An 18,756-nucleotide genomic window follows, 5' to 3' on the forward strand; every position below is an offset into this window, starting at 1 on the left:
GACAGACAGAAGTGAACCCTGTCCCTCACCACACAACTGACCCTAATGACATATAAACACTATTTACTTAAATATTTATTCCTACATTTCTCAGTAAGAAACTTTTTGGCCTAGAGGTGCCGTGAAAACAATTCTGATACTCTAGGGCGCCGTGATTCAAAAAAGTTTGGAAACCGCTGGATTAGCCCATTTCTATTTGCAAATAGAACTGAAATTGTTTAACAACCCAGTATATCAAATAATTAAAAATCAGAACATACAGAATTTTTCACTTATTTTCCGTAAAATTGGTATAATACAAAAACGTTTCAATACAAAGGCAGCAGTAGTCTAATCACATGACAATAATGATGAATATCACATTTACACCTATGACATAGTAACATAAGCCATTTTCAGGGGGATGATAAAGTACTGCATGCAGGTAGACCCTACGCATTTCATCCCAATGGACTTCTTCAGGGGTAGATTAGAAAAAGCTGGGTGGGAAAATGATGGGTGGAGGAACAAACTTTTCTAATATCAGGTGGGAAAGGAATATTTCTTCCATCAGGTACATACCCATATGTGGACTAATGTTGCACACATCGGGTATAGGCTTTTATGCAACTATAATGACAAATCCCATTTCATGTGCGGTAATTAATATATATTTCTCTAATGTCCTAGTGGATGCTGGGGACTCCGTAAGGACCATGGGGAATAGACGGGCTCCGCAGGAGACATGGGCACTTTAAGAAAGAATTTGGATACTGGTGTGCTCTGGCTCCTCCCTCTATGTCCCTCCTCCAGACCTCAGTTTGAATCTGTGCCCGGACGAGCTGGGTGCTACTTAGTGAGCTCTCCTGAGCTTGCTATAAGAAAGTATTTTGTTAGGTTTTTTATTTTCAGGGAGATCTGCTGGCAACAGGCTCCCTGCATCGTGGGACTGAGGGGAGAGAAGCAGCCCTACTCTCTGAAGATAGGTCCTGCTTCTTAGGCTACTGGACACCATTAGCTCCAGAGGGATCGTACACAGGATCTCACCCTTTGTCGTCCGATCCCGGAGCCGCGCCGCCGTCCCCCTCGCAGAGCCGGAAGACAGAAGCCGGGTGATAGAAGCAAGAAGACTTCGAAATCGGCGGCAGAAGACTCCAGTCTTCACCTGAGGTAGCGCACAGCACTGCAGCTGTGCGCCATTGCTCCCACACTACACCCACATACTCCGGTCACTGTAGGGTGCAGGGCGCAGGGGGGGGCGCCCTGGGCAGCAACTAGGACCTCTTGGCAAAAGTTACACATATATACAGTTGGGCACTGTATATATGTATGAGCCCCCCGCCAAAATAGTGTACAGAAACGCGGGACAGAAGCCCGCCGCTGAGGGGGCGGGGCTTCTTCCTCAGCACTCACCAGCGCCATTTTCTCTCCACAGCTCCGCTGAGAGAAAGCTCCCCAGGCTCTCCCCTGCAGATTCACGGTAGAAGAGGGTAAAAAGAGAGGGGGGGCACATCATTTTGGCGCAAAAACATAATATACAGCAGCTACTGGGTTAACACTAAGTTACTGTGTGATTCCTGGGACATATAGCGCTGGGGTGTGTGCTGGCATACTCTCTCTCTGTCTCTCCAAAGGGCCTTGTGGGGGAACTGTCTTCAAAAAGAGCAACCCCTGTGTGTGTGTGGTGTCGGTACGCTTGTGTCGACATGTTTGACGAGGAAGGCTATGTGGAAACAGAGCGGGAGCAAATGAATGTGGTGTCTCCGCCGATGGCGCCGACACCTGATTGGATGGATATGTGGAAGGTTTTAAATGATGTTAATTCCTTGCATAAAAGGTTAGATAAAGCTGAAGCCTTAGGACAGTCAGGGTCTCAACCCGTGCCTGATCCTATGTCGCAGAGGCCGTCAGGGTCTCAGAAGCGCCCACTATCCCAAATTGTTGACACTGATACCGACATGGATTCTGACTCCAGTGTCGATGGCGATGATGCAAAGTTACAGCCTAAATTGGCTAAAGCCATCCGTTATATGATTATAGCAATGAAGGATGTGTTGCACATCACAGAGGAAACCCCAGTCCCTGACAAGAGGGTTCATATGTATGGGGGAAAAAGGCAGGAGGTGACCTTTCCCCCTTCACATGAGCTAAATGAGTTATGTGAAAAGGCTTGGGAATCTCCAGATAAAAAACTGCAGATTTCCAAACGGATTCTTATGGCGTATCCTTTCCCGCCAACGGACAGGTTACGCTGGGAATCCTCCCCTAGGGTGGACAAAGCTCTAACACGCTTATACAAGAGGGTAGCCCTGCCGTCACAGGATACGGCCACCCTAAAAGATGCTGCGGATAGAAAGCAAGAGGGTACCCTGAAGTCCATTTATACACATTCAGGTACCTTACTAAGGCCAGCAATTGCGTCGGCCTGGGTGTGTAGTGCTGTAGCAGCATGGACGGATACCTTGTCTGAGGAACTTGATACCTTAGACAAGGATACTATATTAATGACCCTGGGGCATATAAAAGACGCTGTCCTATATATGAGAGATGCTCAAAGAGACATTAGCCTACTGGGCTCTAGAATAAATGCAATGTCGATTTCTGCCAGAAGGGTCCTGTGGACTCGGCAATGGACAGGCGATGCCGACTCAAAAAGGCACATGGAGGTTTTACCTTACAAGGGTGAAGGAACTGTTTGGGGAGGGTCTCTCGGACCTGGTCTCCACAGCTACTGCTGGAAAGTCAAATTTTTTGCCATATGTTACCTCACAACCTAAGAGAGCACCGTATTACCAAATGCAGTCCTTTCGATCACAGAAAGGCAAGAAAGTCCGAGGTGCGTAATTTCTTGCCAGGGGCAGAGGAAGGAAGCTGCACAACACAGCTAGTTCCCAGGAACAGAAGTCCTCCCCGGCTTCCACTAAATCCACCGCATGACGCTGGGGCTCCACAGGCGGAGCTAGGCCCGGTGGGGGCACGTCTCCGAAATTTCAGCCACAAGTGGGTTCACTCCCAGGTGGATCCCTGGGCAATAGAGATTGTGTCTCAGGGATACAAGCTGGAATTCGAAGAGATGCCCCCTCACCGATACTCAAAATCGGCCCTGCCAGCTTCCCCATTAGAGAGGAAAGTAGTGTTAGCTGCAATTCACAAATTGTATCTTCAGCAGGTGGTGGTCAAGGTTCCCCTCCTTCAACAAGGGAAGGCTTATTATTCGACCATGTTTGTGGTACCGAAACCGGACGGTTCGGTCAGACCCATATTAAATTTAAAATCCCTGAACATATACCTGAAAAGGTTCAAGTTCAAGATGGAATCGCTCAGAGCGGTCATTGCAAGCTTGGAAGAGGGGGATTTTATGGTGTCGCTGGACATAAAGGATGCATACCTTCATGTCCCCATTTATCCACCTCATCAGGCGTACCTCAGATTTGTGGTACAGGATTGTCATTACCAATTTCAGACGTTGCCGTTTGGTTTCTCCACGGCACCGAGAATATTTACCAAGGTGATGGCAGAAATGATGGTACTCCTGCGGAAGCAAGGGGTCACAATTATCCCATACTTGGACGATCTCCTCATAAAAGCGAGCAGTTACTGATCAGCGTAGCACGCTCTCTGGAAGTGTTAGGACAGCACGGCTGGATTCTGAATATTCCAAAGTCGCAGTTGATTCCTACGACTCGTCTGCCCTTCCTGGGCATGATTCTGGACACAGACCAGAAGAGAGTTTATCTCCCGATGGAGAAGGCTCAGGAACTCATGACACTGGTCAGAGACCTATTGAAACCAAAAAAGGTGTCGGTGCATCACTGCACACGAGTCCTGGGAAAGATGGTGTAATCATACGAGGCCATTCCCTTCGGCAGGATCCATGCGAGGACTTTTCAATGGGATCTCCTGGACAAGTGGTCCGGATCACATCTTCAGATGCATCGGTTAGTCACCCTATCCCCCAGGGCCAGGGTGTCTCTCCTGTGGTGGCTGCAGAGTGCTCACCTTCTGGAGTGCCGCAGATTCGGCATTCAGGACTGGGTCCTGGTGACCACGGATGCAAGCCTCCGGGGGTGGGGGGCAGTCACGCAGGGAAGATATTTCCAAGGCCTGTGGTCAAGTCAGGAGACTTGCTTTCACATCAACATCCTGGAACTAAGGGCCATATACAACGCCCTACGTCAAGCGGAGTCCCTACTACGCGACCAACCGGTTCTGATTCAGTCAGACAACATAACCGCAGTGGCTCATGTAAACCGCCAAGGCGGCACAAGGAGCAGAGTGGCGATGGCGGAAGCCACCAGGATTCTTCGCTGGGCGGAGAATCACGTAAGTGCACTGTCAGCAGTGTTCATCCCGGGAGTGGACAACTGGGAAGCAGACTTCCTCAGCAGACACGATCTCCACCTGGGAGAGTGGGGACTTCATCAAGAAGTCTTCACACAGATTACAAGTCGGTGGGAACTACCACAGATAGACATGATGGCGTCACGCCTCAACAAAAAGCTACAGGGCTATTGCGCCAGGTCAAGGGACCCTCAGGCGGTAGCTGTAGACGCCCTGGTGACACCGTGGGTGTTCCAGTCGGTCTATGTATTTCCTCCTCTTTCTCTCATACCCAGGGTACTGAGGATAATAAGAAAAAGAGGAGTAAGAACAATTCTCATTGTTCCAGATTGGCCACGAAGGACTTGGTATCCAGATCTGCAAGAATTGCTCAGAGGATCCGTGGCCTCTTCCTCTAAGACTGGACCTGTTGCAACAGGGACCCTGTCTCTTCCAAGACTTGCCGTGTTTGACGGCATGGCGTTTGAACGCCGGATCCTAGCAGAAAAGGGTATTCCGGAGGAGGTCATTCCTACGCTGATAAAGGCTAGGAAGGACGTAACAGCTAAACATTATCACCGGATATGGCGAAAATATGTTTCTTGGTGTGAGGCCAGCAATGCTCCTACAGAGGAGTTTCAGCTGGGTCGTTTCCTTCACTTCCTTCAGTCAGGAGTGGATTTGGGCCTGAAGTTAGGCTCAATTAAGGTCCAGATTTCGGCCCTTTCCATTTTCTTTCAAAAGGAGTTGGCTTCTCTGCCAGAAGTTCAGACTTTTGTGAAAGGAGTGCTGCATATTCAGCCTCCCTTTGTGCCTCCAGTGGCACCTTGGGATCTTAACGTGGTGTTGAGTTTCCTGAAATCGCACTGGTTTGAACCACTTAAAACAGTGGAATTGAAATATCTCATGTGGAAGGTGGTCATGCTATTAGCCTTGGCTTCGGCTAAGCGCGTGTCAGAGTTAGCGGCTTTGTCTCATAAAAGCCCATATCTGATTTTCCATATGGATAAAGTGGAATTGAGGACATGTCCACAATTTCTGCCAAATGTGGTCTCATCCTTTCATATGAACCAACCTATTGTGGTGCCTGTGGCTACTCGTGACTTGGAGGATTCCGAGTTACTTGATGTGGTCAGGGCTTTAAAAGTTTATGTAGCCAGAACGGCTAGAGTCAGGAAAACGGAGTCACTGTTTATCCTGTATGCTTCCAACAAGCTTGGTGCTCCTGCTTCAAAGCAGACTATTGCGCGCTGGATCTGTAACACGATTCAGCAGGCTCATTCTGTGGCTGGATTGCCACAGCCAAAATCGGTGAAAGCCCATTCCACTAGGAAGGTGGGCTCTTCTTGCGCGGCTGCCCGAGGGGTCTCGGCATTACAGCTATGCCGAGCTGCTACTTGGTCAGGTGCAAATACGTTTGCAAAGTTCTACAAGTTTGATACCCTGGCTGAGGACGACCTTGTGTTTGCTCAATCGGTGCTGCAGAGTCATCCGCACTCTCCCGCCCGTTTGGGAGCTTTGGTATAATCCCCATGGTCCTTACGGATTCTCCAGCATCCACTAGGACGTTAGAGAAAATAAGATTTTACTTACCGGTAAATCTATTTCTCGTAGTCCGTAGTGGATGCTGGGCGCCCGTCCCAAGTGCGGACTTTTTCTGCAATACTTGTATATAGTTATTGCTTAAATAAGGGTTATGTTATAGTTGCATCAGGTTTGTCTGATGCTCTGTTATTGTTCATACTGTTAACTGGGTAAAGTTATCACAAGTTATACGGTGTGGCTGGTATGAGTCTTACCCTGGATTCCAAAATCCTTTCCTTGTACTGTCAGCTCTTCCGGGCACAGTTTCTTTAACTGAGGTCTGGAGGAGGGACATAGAGGGAGGAGCCAGAGCACACCAGAATCCAAATTCCTTCTTAAAGTGCCCATGTCTCCTGCGGAGCCCGTCTATTCCCCATGGTCCTTACGGAGTCCCCAGCATCCACTACGGACTACGAGAAATAGATTTACCGGTAAGTAAAATCTTATTTTTTATATCCTAAAATCTTATTTTTATATTTATTTTTGGATATAGATAGGTCTGTCTATATCGATGACTTAACACAAATGTTTTCACTCCTATTACTACTGTATGATCGACTGAGATCACACACTATTGCTGTTAATGTTGTTTTTATTGTTTTGTAGGGATCAGTATGATTTGCCAATGGAAGGGATGTTGGGGGTTAGAATACCGCCAGCGGCATCCCATCCATCAGAATCCAGACAGCCCTCCTCTGCCCCCTACCCTAACCCTCCCCGCTTTGTGCCTAACCCTCCCCGCTTTGTGCCTAACCCTCCCCGCTTTGTGCCTATTCCTAACCCGGGTGTGGTTCATCAAATCGACAGTGTCTAGGTCGACCACTATAGGTCGACAGTCACTAGGTCGACATGGCTGGAAGGTCGACAGGGTTTCTAGGTCGACATGTGCTAGGTCTAAAGGTCGACATGAGGATTTATTTTTTTGGTGTCGTTTTCTTCGTAGAGTGACCGGGATCCCAAATTAGTGCACCGCGTCCCCTCGCATGGCTCGCTTCGCTCGCCATGCTTCGTGCATGGTGCCTTCGCTCGGCACACTTTACCGTTCCAATCGTAGTCCACGTGGATCGTTAAGTATGAAAAAAGAAAAAAATGTGAAAAACTCATGTCGACCTTTAGACCTGTCGACCTAGAAACCCTGTTGACCTTCCATCCATGTCGACCTAGTGACTGTCGACCTATAGTGGTCGACCTAAACATTGTCGACCTAGACACTGTCGATCTTCAGACCGGATCCCTCCTAACCGTCCCCGCTTTGTGCCTAACCCTAACCCTCCCCGCTTTGTGCCTAACCCTAACCCTCCCCGCTTTGTGCCTGTCCCTAACCCTCCCCGCTTTGTGCCTGTCCCTAACCCTCCCCGCTTTGTGTCTAACCCTCCCCGCTTTGTGCCTATCCCTAACCCTCCCTGCTTTGTGCCTAACCCTCCCTGCTTTGTGCCTAACCCTCCCTGCTTTGTGCCTAACCCTCCCCGCTTTGTGCCTAACCCTCCCCGCTTTGTGCCTAACCCTCCCCGCTTTGTGCCTAACCCTCCCCGCTTTGTGCCTAACCCTCCCCGCTTTGTGCCTAACCCTCCCCGCCCTTCTGCCTAAACCTAGATAATTGCAAATACTATAGAAGTCAAAATCTTTGTGTAATGATATACTAGTAGTTCACCACTTGAAAATAATGTTTGGTATTCAGGTAATCAAGATAGGAGCAGCGTTTTTTTTTTTCTTTCTTTCTATTTTTGGTTTTCAGTTTAGGAAGCGTGTCTGCATTATGGAGCTTCCGTAACTATAGGGATATGAGCTGGAATACTAAAGTAAAAGCTGGATTATACTTTCCCGTTGTGATAAAAATATAAATCACTTGTTCTTTTGCGAGTAGGGTTACTTAAAGGTGTGTAAATTTTCTTTGTGCGTGATCACTCGACCAGGACATTAATTTCAAATCCTCTAGGATACGATGGCTAAGAAAGTCAATGTAATACTTGGGAAAATTTGAGTCAGCTGCTGCCCTTTACTCACTATGGGGGGGGAATTCAATTGTTTTGGGCGTCTAATATTCCCGTCTAAACAGGACTGTTCAGGCACTCAAACAATTGTCACTATTCAATTTTTGTTTGGACGCACATGCAAGTCGCACTCAGACAGCCGTGTAAAACTGATAAACCCGTCTAAAGTCCTGCTTTGTGCATCCAAACTACTGTTCCGATGCCCAAAGTGCGGACTTAGCCTCCTGAAGTGTAAGAAGAAATGTCATCCCCGTGGCTACTGGGCATCTAAATGGAGCAACAATTAACTTTCTCTGCTTGCGCCCTAGTGGTAGCCGCGGGTAAAAATTGCTAAATTGACCCCTACACGTATTAAATCTACTTTCATGTATCTCTGAGGGTTTGTGTTGGAACAGTTAGAAAATGTTATAGCCATACTAAACAAGGCAGTAGTTATCTTGGTGGGGATGGTGGCTCATATGCTTCTGATGATCTTGCACTGCCTGTTTGAATATAACCGGGTGTGAGGGGTGCCGTGTCCATGTCTGCGCTCATCCTTATGGCGGGTGTGTCTTGAGTAAGCGTATGATGCGAAGATGCATGTCCTCATGTGCGAGTATTCCTAGTGAGAGGCAGGTGTATTCTGATTACACCACGTCTGTGCAGGGTCTTGTGGTAGTATCGGGCACTCGTTTCCAGAACTTGGTAACAGTCAAGACAACCTTAATGACGTTGGCATGGTTAATCCCATAGGGCAGGCCTGGCCAAACTGTTGCTGTCCACCTGTTGTGAAATTACACGTTCCAGTATGCCCTGCCACAGTTGTAGCGTTCCCTAATAGCAAAACTGTGCCAGGGCATGCTAGGACTTGTAGTTTAACAGCTGGAGAGCTACCGTTTGGCCAGGCCTGCCATAGTGGAATGTGATAAGGTTACCCACGTCCAAAATGCATGGTCTCAGTGTGTGTGGTACTAAATCTAAAAGGACTTTTTATTGCAGACAAAAAGGTGTAACCGCCATCGCCACAAATGGGGTGTGTTGTAAATGTAAGGTCACGTTCCGGGCTAATAGTTTGTGATACAAGGAGTAAACGTGGACCAGTTATAGGGATGTGACTGGATCTCCCACTGCCATTGTGAGTGTTGGAATATGCATACAAAGGTTTTTTTGTTAGCGCTATTGTTATTCAGCATCACTATTACTAAAGATCCTGTTCCTCTGATAGAAGCATATGTTTGTTGTATGTCTATAAGCAAAGACCCTACATTCAAAGCCATCCCCTACCCTTCCTGTGTCATTCCTCTGTGCTTTCCCAGCTATCCTGCAGCCAAGACCCAAAGTGAGCCTGGAGGCAGGGGGATGCTGCTAGGTAGGTACGCTGAGTGAGCCTGGAGGCAGGGGGTTGCTGCTAGGTAGGTACCCTTACCATAGTAAGGTATGATCTCTGGCAGCACAGCAGGGGGATGCTGCTAGGTAGGTACCCTTAGTGATCCTGGAGGTAGCACTCACCATAGTAATGTGTGATCTCTGGCAGCACAGCAGGGGGATGCTGCTAGGTAGGTACCCTTAGTGAGCTGGAGGTAGCACTCACCATGGTAATGTATGATCACTGGCAGCACCGCAGGGGGATGCTGCTAGGTAGGTACTTTTAGTGATCCTGGAGGCAGGGGGATGCTGCTAGGTAGGTACCCTTAGTGATCCTGGAGGTTGCACTCACTGTAGTAATGTATGATCTCTGGCAGCACAGCAGGGGGGATGCTGCTAGGTAGGTACCTTTAGTGATCCTGGAGGCAGGGGGATGCTGCTAGGTAGGTACCATTAGTGATCCTGTAGGCTACACTCACCATAGTGATCTCTGTAATGACGGGGCTTATGTAACGGACTAGTGTGTAACCTCAGGGTAACGTGTCTGTTGGTGTGGACGAGCTACAGTAACCCTGTCATTACTAGCTGGGAAAGGATTAAAATGAGAAACTATTTTTATGTTTATAGCAGAGCACAGCAGGAACGTTTGTGTAAATCATATATGTAGAATATTGCTGAAAGTAAAACAAAAGCCGGACATTCTCATAAATGCCTAACAAGACACATGTACACATAAAGTGATGTAGTCATGTGACCAGCGGTCAGGAGACCGGCGGTCACATGACCTCCCCATACATCCCACCCCCTCACAATCCTGACGGTCAGCATGCTCACCAACAGGGACTTTTCTCGTTAGTGTCTGCGACACCCATAGAGTGGGAATAGAACCCGCTGCCGGGATCCTGGCGTCTGTATGCCGACCGATCACGCATACCACGCCTCATATAACTGCTACAAATGATACATTCTGTGCCTAGACACCTGCCCATCATCCCACCTTGCTCTACCGATTGCTTCATTCCCTTATGTGTCTTGTTTACCACTCTCCCCTCTCCTTGTCCCGCAGTTCAGAATAAAGAGGAGACATCAGGCGCTCTAGGGAGCATTTAAAATCTATACTGACTTTAGTAATGTCCTGAAGCTGCACTGACCTAAAGGAGTGTGTGATGCTGTAAAGAGAATAAACACACAACGTACACAACAGTAAAATGTACTTCATGTTCCACAATATGAAGTATACCCTTAAACAGAATGACTTAGATTAATCTGGGAACGTAGTGTAATAGCTGAGCACAGGCACTTGATCTTGTTAAAATCGTGTGTGTGTATATAGAAATATAGATATACGGTAGCTATATTGATAGAGAGAGAGAATTTTTCTGCAGCGGAGTACACTGGTATTCCACAGGGAATAACATCGGGGTGTAGAGTTGGATCTTGATCCGACGCACCAACAGGCTGAAGCTTTGACTGTCCCAGGATGCATTGCACCGCCTCCTCTATAGCCCCGCCTCCAGGCACTGGAGCTCAGTTTGTAAGTTGATGTCTGCAGTGCAGGTCACTAACGGGGATGATGCGCTAGGCAGCCCTGAAAAGAGCTTTTTAAGTAGACTTCAAAGGCCGCAGCACTGTCTGTCATTCTGACATGCTGTGATGCGGCTCCATCACCTCCCTCAGCGGCGTTGCATACTCCCGTGGCCTGGTTCCCTTGTAACTTGCAGCGGGGACGCACCAGTTTATAGGCACACCACCACTGCTGCTCTCCTGGATCGTGTGGCTGCATGACGGGGAGGAGGTAAGCGGGTCCCCCAGGTGGGACTTGCCGGTAAATCACGTTCCGGACGTAGTCCCAGGAGACGGACCGCACCACTGGCGTGGACACTGTGGCCGTACAGGGACCCCACTATATCCACCAGGGCAGGGAGCACAGGTCAGATTTACACAAAATCTGTTTGTAATAGGCTCCATAGTACCCGGTGGTGAAGTCCAGCAGAGGGGATAAGGCGCTGACCTGTAGCCCCTCCCCCAGCTCTGGGTGCCATCTACTGCTGGTGTTCCCGCCCTGGAGCTGCATTTCTCACTCCCTGACTGAGATTTTGGCACCATCTTCACTACTAGCTGGGCTGATCTCCGGGACTGCTGGACACTGTCTCCTCTGTAAAGCCGCCTGTCTCATCAGTGCTGTACATTTACAGACCGTTATGTATTCTATGTGTCATTTTAGACAGTGTTAGTTAAGAACAAGTGTACTGCTATATGAATATTTAGTACAAGTATTCTGTGATATACATCCAATGTTTACTGTGCATTGTTATCTGTATACATACATATCTATATGTAAATTTACTAGTCCAGTGGAGTCTTATTGTTTATATGTAATAATTTCTGCATTGTATCTGTGACTATGTGTGCCTATAGCTGCTGTGTGGATTCTATTCTGTGTATCACACGTATTGCTATCACTATATTCTGTACCCTGGGGGGCTAAGTGCGTCAGGGTCTCAAAATATAGTGTTCCACAGGATATACTGTTTTGTATTTTTCACTGTGTGTCACCTCACACCGCTTAAATCCTCTGTGCTCTGCATTTGCTGTCACATAACACAGGTTTTTTTTTCAAGTATTGTTTGTCTGGCTATATTGTACAGTTGTGCCCTAAAGGCAACATTCCCAATAATGTCTGCTGCACAAGGTGGGAAATCCGCAGACGCTCCTGCATCATGCAGTGCTAGCGCCACGGATTTGACGGAGGAAAAGGTTACAGCTGAGGGTTCAGGTACTGGTTGCCCTGCACCTTCCAGTCAGTCTGCAGCACCTGTGGCAAATCAGGACCCACCTTGGGCTGCATTTTCAAATATGCTGACTATGCTTATAACACTGCTTACGCCCCCTGTGGGACCTCCTGTGCCATTGCAGCCACGCATTGTCCCTGTAGTTAACCCACCTTGGGTGGATACTCTGTTTAACCAGTTATGACAATTAAATCAGTCTTTGGATAGACAACAACCTACCCCTCGCCCTGCTGGGGCCAAGGGGTCATCTGAGCGTGCCATTTCTTCCTCACGATCCACTAATATTTCAGACGATTCTTCCGATGAGAATGGGGATTATACTGATCCGTCAGACACTGATACAGTTGCTTTTGATGAGGAATTTACAACTTAAGTTGATGTTCCTGCCCTAGTGAAGGATATCAAACTGATTCTCCAGATTGGTGATATTGATCCTCCTGTTACGTCTAAGAAACCTGATAAGTTCAAACGTCAGAAGGTTGCTAAAAATAGTTTTACCACATTCTGACCTTTTAATTGACATACGTTATGAATCTGGTTTGTCTCCAAGAAAAGTTTTCCCTGTCTAAAAAGATGCTAGCTCGTTATCCTATCCCTGCGGAGTTGAGTAACAAGTGGGAAACTCCACCGCCGGTGGACTCTCATGTTGCCCGTCTAGTGGTATCTTCTACTCTGACTGTCACCTCACTGAAGGAACCGACGGATAAGCTTGTGGAGGGATGCCTGAAGTCTATTTACACACTTACCGGTGCTGTGCATAGACCCACTATGGCAGCCTCTTGGGCTGCACAAGCTATTGGGTTCAGGCAATTTTTGGCTCAAGTCAGTGCCCCATTGTCAAAGGGACTAATAAGGGAGGGGTCCTAGGGTGCACACCGGTAATGAGAGGTGCGACCCTGCGGAGATCTTTCAGTAGAACTGCATACAAAGAAAAAGGTTGCAGGTGCACAATTCAAACATTACCAATTTATTAATAATAATCATTGCAATAAAATTTTGCATTTTAAGCGAGGTTCTTCGCATAGTTATGGCCATAAGTAACGGCTTGCCCACCGCGTCCAGGTGACCTCATTAGTCGGGCAAGTCCCTAACATTTTGGGGGGTACAAATCCAAGGGCACAGGACCCCCCAAAAATGAAGCAGCTGAGTGACCCCACGGCAACACAAAAGTGAAAAAATATATAGTGAAAATAGGTTAGTGAGAGAGGCTGCTGAAAAGAGCAGGGGTAAATTAGTGAGAGGTAATGAAGTGAGAGATAAAGTAGTGAGAGGTAAAGTAGTGAAAAGTGAAGGTAGGAAATGAATTACATTGAAATAAAACACACGATAGGGATGAAAGTAAATATGAAACTAAGTGTTAATGTGTTGCTCCTGAGGAAAAACAGCCACACCAGTTCAGGGGGACCCACACCCCGGAAATGCACCCCCATCTGATAATCCAATATACATTTGTGCAGGACTCACCTTGCTCTGCATGCAGCCTAAGAAATGTCAGGAACCTAATTAAAACCAATATATAGGACAGGTGGGCGTGGGTGCTACCACCAGGCAGAAGGGGTCTCTGGCCTTCTATTGTGTATGTAAATACACAGCATTAGAGATACAAGGGGGGGTCCTAGGGTGCACACCGGTAATGAGAGGTGCAACCCTGCGGAGATCTTTCAGTAGAACTGCATACAAAGAAAAAGGTTGCAGGTGCACAATTCAAACATTACCAATTTATTAATAATAATCATTGCAATACAATTTAGCATTTTGAGCGAGGTTCTTCGCATAGTTATGGCCATAAGTAACGGCTTGCCCACCGCGTCCAGGTGACCTCATTAGTCGGGCAAGTCCCTAACATTTGGGGGGTACAAATCTAGGGTGCGGGACCCCCCAAAAACGAAGCAGCTGAGTGACCCCAGGGCAACACAAAAGTGAAAATAGGTTAGTGAGAGAGGCTGCTGAAAAGAGCATGGATAAATTAGTGAGAAGTAATGAAGTGAGAGATAAAGTAGTGAGAGGTAAAGTAGTGAAAAGTGAAGGTTTTCAATGTAATTCATTTCCTACCTTCACTTTTCACTACTTTAATCTCACTACTTTATCTCTCACTTCATTACTTCTCACTAATTTATCCATGCTCTTTTCAGCAGCCTCCCTCACTAACCTATTTTCACTTTTTCACTATATATTTCTCTGACGTCCTAAGTGGATGCTGGGACTCCGTAAGGACCATGGGGAATAGCGGCTCCGCAGGAGACTGGGCACAACTAAAGAAAGCTTTAGGACTACCTGGTGTGCACTGGCTCCTCCCACTATGACCCTCCTCCAGACCTCAGTTAGAATCTTGTGCCCGGCTGAGCTGGATGCACACTAGGGGCTCTCCTGAGCTCCTAGAAAGAAAGTATATTTTAGGTTTTTTATTTTACAGTGAGATCTGCTGGCAACAGGCTCACTGCATCGAGGGACTAAGGGGAGAAGAAGCGAACCTACCTAACTGGTGGTAGCTTGGGCTTCTTAGGCTACTGGACACCATTAGCTCCAGAGGGATCGACCACAGGACCCGACCTCGATGTTCTGTCCCGGAGCCGCGCCGCCGGCCCCCTTACAGAGCCAGAAGCAAGAAGTGTTCCGGAAAATCGGCGGCAGAAGACTTCTGTCTTCAACAACGTAGCGCACAGCACTGCAGCTGTGCGCCATTGCTCCTCATGCACACCTCACACTCCGGTCACTGATGGGTGCAGGGCGCTGAGGGGGGGGGGGGGCGCCCTGAGGGCAATATAATACACCTTGGCTGGCAAATAATCACAATATATAGTCCAAGGGCTATATATGTGATAAATTACCCCTGCCAGAATCCATGAAAAAAGCGGGAGAAAAGTCCGCCGAAAAAGGAGCGGGGCTATCTCCCTCAGCACACTGGCGCCATTTTTTCTTCACAGTGCAGCTGGAAGACAGCTCCCCAGGCTCTCCCCTGTAGTTTTCAGGCTCAAAGAGTTAAAAAGAGAGGGGGGGCACTAAATTTAGGCGCAATATGTGTATACATGCAGCTATTGGGGGGAAAAATCACTCAGTTATAGTGTTAATCCCTGCATTATATAGCGCTCTGGTGTGTGCTGGCATACTCTCTCTCTGTCTCCCCAAAGGACTTTGTGGGGTCCTGTCCTCAGTCAGAGCATTCCCTGTGTGTGTGTGCGGTGAGTCGGTACGGCTGTGTCGACATGTTGGATACGTGGAGGCGGAGCAGAGGCCGATAAATGGCATGTCGCCCCCTGTGGGGCCGACACCAGAGTGGATGGATATGTGGAAGGTATTAAAGGACAATGTCAACTCCTTACATAAAAGGCTGGATGAAGTAACAGCTGTGGGACAGCCGGCTTCTCAGCCCGCGCCTGCCCAGGCGTCTCAAAGGCCATCAGGGGCTCAAAAAACGCCCGTTACCTCAGATGGCAGACACAGATGTCGGCACGGAGTTTGACTCCAGTGTCGATGAGGTTGAGACATATACACAATCCACTAGGAACATCCGTTGCATGATCTCGGCAATAAAAAATGTGTTACACATTCTGACATGAACCCAAGTACCACATAAAAGGGGTTTTATGTTTGGGGAGAAAAAGCAGCCAGTGTTTTGTTCCCCCATCAGATGAGTGAATGAAGTGTGTAAAGAAAATGGTAATTTCTAAAAAGTTACTGCTGGCGTACCCTTTCCCGCCAGAGGATAGGTCACGTTGGGAGATATCCCCTAGGGTGGATAAGGCGCTCACACGTTTGTCAAAAAAGGTGGTACTGCCGTCTTGGAATACGGCCACTTTGAAGGAGCCTGCTGATAAAAAGCAGGAGACTATCCTGAAGTCTGTATATACACACTCAGGTACTATACTGAGACCTGCATTTGCCTCAGCATAAATAGTGCTGCTGCAGTGTGGTCTGATACCCTGTCAGATAATATTAATACCCTAGACAGGGATAATATTTTGCTAACATAGAGCATATTAAAGACGTCGTCTTATATATGAAGGATGCACAGAGGGATATTTGCCGGCTGGCATCCAGAATTAATGCAATGTCCATTCTGCCAGGAGGGTATTAGAGACCCGGCAGTGGACAGGTGATGCTGCCTTTAAAAGGCACATGGAGATTCTGCCTTTATAAGGTTGAGGAATTGTTTGGGGATGGTCTCTGGGACCTCGTATCCACAGCAACAGCTGGGAAGAAATTTTTTTACCTCAGGTTTCCTCACAGCCTAAGAAAGCACCGTATTTTCAGGTACAGTCCTTTTCGGCTTCAGAAAAGCAAGCGGGTCAAAGGCGCTTCCTTTCTGCACAGACACAAGGGAAGAAGGAAAAAGCTGCACCAGACAGCCAGTTCCCAGGATCAAAAATCTTCCCCCGCTTCCTCTGAGTCCACCGCATGACGCTGGGGCTCCACAGGTGGAGACAGGTGCGGTGGGGGCGCATCTCGGGAACTTCAGGGACTAGTGGGCTTGCCCACAGGTGGATCCCTAGGTTCTGCAAGTAGTATCACAGGGATACAGGCTGGAGTTCGAGGCGACTCCCCCTCGCCGTTACCTCACATCAGCCTTGCCTGCTGCCCTCGGAGAAAGGGAGGTAGTACTGGCGGCAATTCACAAGCTGTACTTCCAGCAGGTGAAATCAAGGTACCCCTCCTTCAACAAGGCCGGGGTTACTATTCCAAAATGTTGTGGTACCGAAACCAGACGGTTCGGTGAGACCCATTCTGAAATTGAAAGCCTTGAACACTTATATACGAAGGTTCAAGTTCAAAATGGAATCGCTCAGGGCGATTATTGCAAGCCTGGAGAATTTCATGGTATCACTGGACATCAAGGATGCTTACCTGCATGTCCCTATTTACCCTCTTGTCCAGGAGTACCCCAAAATTGTGGTACAGGATTGTCATTACCAATTCCAGACGTTGCCGTTGGTCTGTCCCCGGCACCGAGGGTATTTACCAAGGTAATGGCCGAAATAATTATCCCGTACTTGGACGATCTCCTTATAAAGGTGAGGTCCAGGGAGCAGCAGTTCGTCGGAGTAGCACTATCTCGGGAAGTGCTACAACAGCACAGCTGGATTCTGAATATTCCAAAGTCGCAGCTGGTTCCTACGACGCGTCTACTGTTCCTGGGTATGGTTCTGGACACAGAACAGGATAAAAAGGGTTTCTCCCGGAGGAGAAGTCCAAGGAGTTGTCGTCTCTAGACAGAGACCTCCTAATACAAATACAGGTGTCGGTGCATCAATGCACGCGAGCCCTGGGAAAGATGGTAGCTTCTTACGAAGAAATTCCATTCGTCAGGTCCCATGCAAGGATCTTCCAGTGGGTTCTGTTGGACAAGTGGTCCGGGTCGCATCTTCAGATGCATCGGCGGATAACCCTGTTTCCAAGGGCCAGGGTGTCGCTGTTGTGGTGGCTGCAGAGTGCTAATCTTCTAGGGGGCCGCAGATTCGGCATACAGGACTGGGTCCTGGTGACCACGGATGCCAGCCTTCGAGGCTGCGGGGCAGTCACACAGGGAAGAAACTTCCAAGGACTATGGAAAAGTCAGGAGACTTCCCTACACATAAATATTCTGGAACTAAGGGCCATTTACAAGGCCCTAAGTCAGGCTAGACCCCTGCTTCAACACCAGCCGGTGCTGATCCAGTCAGACAACATCACGGCGGTCGCTCATGTAAACCGACAGGGCGGCACAAGAAGCAGGATGGCGATGGCAGAAGCCACAAGGATTCTCCGATGGGCGGAAAATCATGTGTTAGCACTGTCAGCAGTGTTCATTCCCGGAGTGGACAACTGGGAAGCAGACTTTCTCAGCAAACAAGACCTCCACCCGGGAGAGTGGGGACTTCATCCAGAAGTCTTCCACATGATTGTACACCGTTGGGAAAGGCCACAGGTGGACATGATGGCGTCCCGCCTCAACAAAAAGCTACAAAGATATTGCGCCAGGTCAAGGGACCCTCAGGCAATAGCTGTGGACGCTCTGGTAACACCGTGGGTGTACCAGTCGGTGTATGTGTTCCCTTCTCTGCCTCTCTTACCCAGGGTAATGAGAATAATAAGAAGGTGAGGAGTAAGAGCTATACTCATTGTTCCGGATTGGCCAAGAAGAGCTTGGTACCCAGAACTCCAAGAAATGATCTCAGAGGACCCATGGCCTCTGCCGCTCAGACAGGACCTGCTGCAGCAGGGGGCCTGTCTGTTCCAAGACGTACCGCGGCTGCGTTTGACGGCATGGCGGTTGAACGCCGGATCCTGAAGGAAAAGGGCATTCCGGAGGAAGTTATCCCTACGCTAATTAAAGCTAGGAAAGAAGTGAACGCAAACCATTATCACGCATATGGCGGAAATATGTTGCGTGCTGTGAGGCCAGGAAGGCCCCAAAGGAGGAATTTCAGCTAGGTCGATTTCTGCACTTCCTACAGTCAGGGGTGACTATGGGCCTAAAATTGGGTTCCATTAAGGTCCAGATTTCGGCTCTATAGATTTTCTTCCAAAATAGAACTGGCTTCACTGCCTGAAGTTCAGACTTTTGTTAAGGGAGTGCTGCATAGTCAGCCCCCGTTTGTGCCTCCAGTGGCACCGTGGGATCTCAACATGGTGTTGGATTTCCTGAAGTCGCATTGGGTTGAGCCACTTAAATCCGTGGAGCTACAATACCTCACGTGGAAAGTGGTCATGCTGTTGGCCTTGGCGTCGGCCAGGCGTGTATCAGAATTGGCGGCTTTGTCATGCAAAAG

General features: G+C 48.3%; 1 protein-coding gene across 1 annotated transcript in view; it reads left to right on the plus strand.

The window, feature by feature from the left end:
• Positions 1-18,756, plus strand: part of RPRD2 (regulation of nuclear pre-mRNA domain containing 2) — a 101,633-nt gene that overhangs the window by 26,881 nt on the left and 55,996 nt on the right. The window lies entirely within an intron of this gene.

This window comes from Pseudophryne corroboree, chromosome 12, assembly GCF_028390025.1.
Source record: "Pseudophryne corroboree isolate aPseCor3 chromosome 12, aPseCor3.hap2, whole genome shotgun sequence".
NCBI lineage: Eukaryota > Metazoa > Chordata > Amphibia > Anura > Myobatrachidae > Pseudophryne > Pseudophryne corroboree.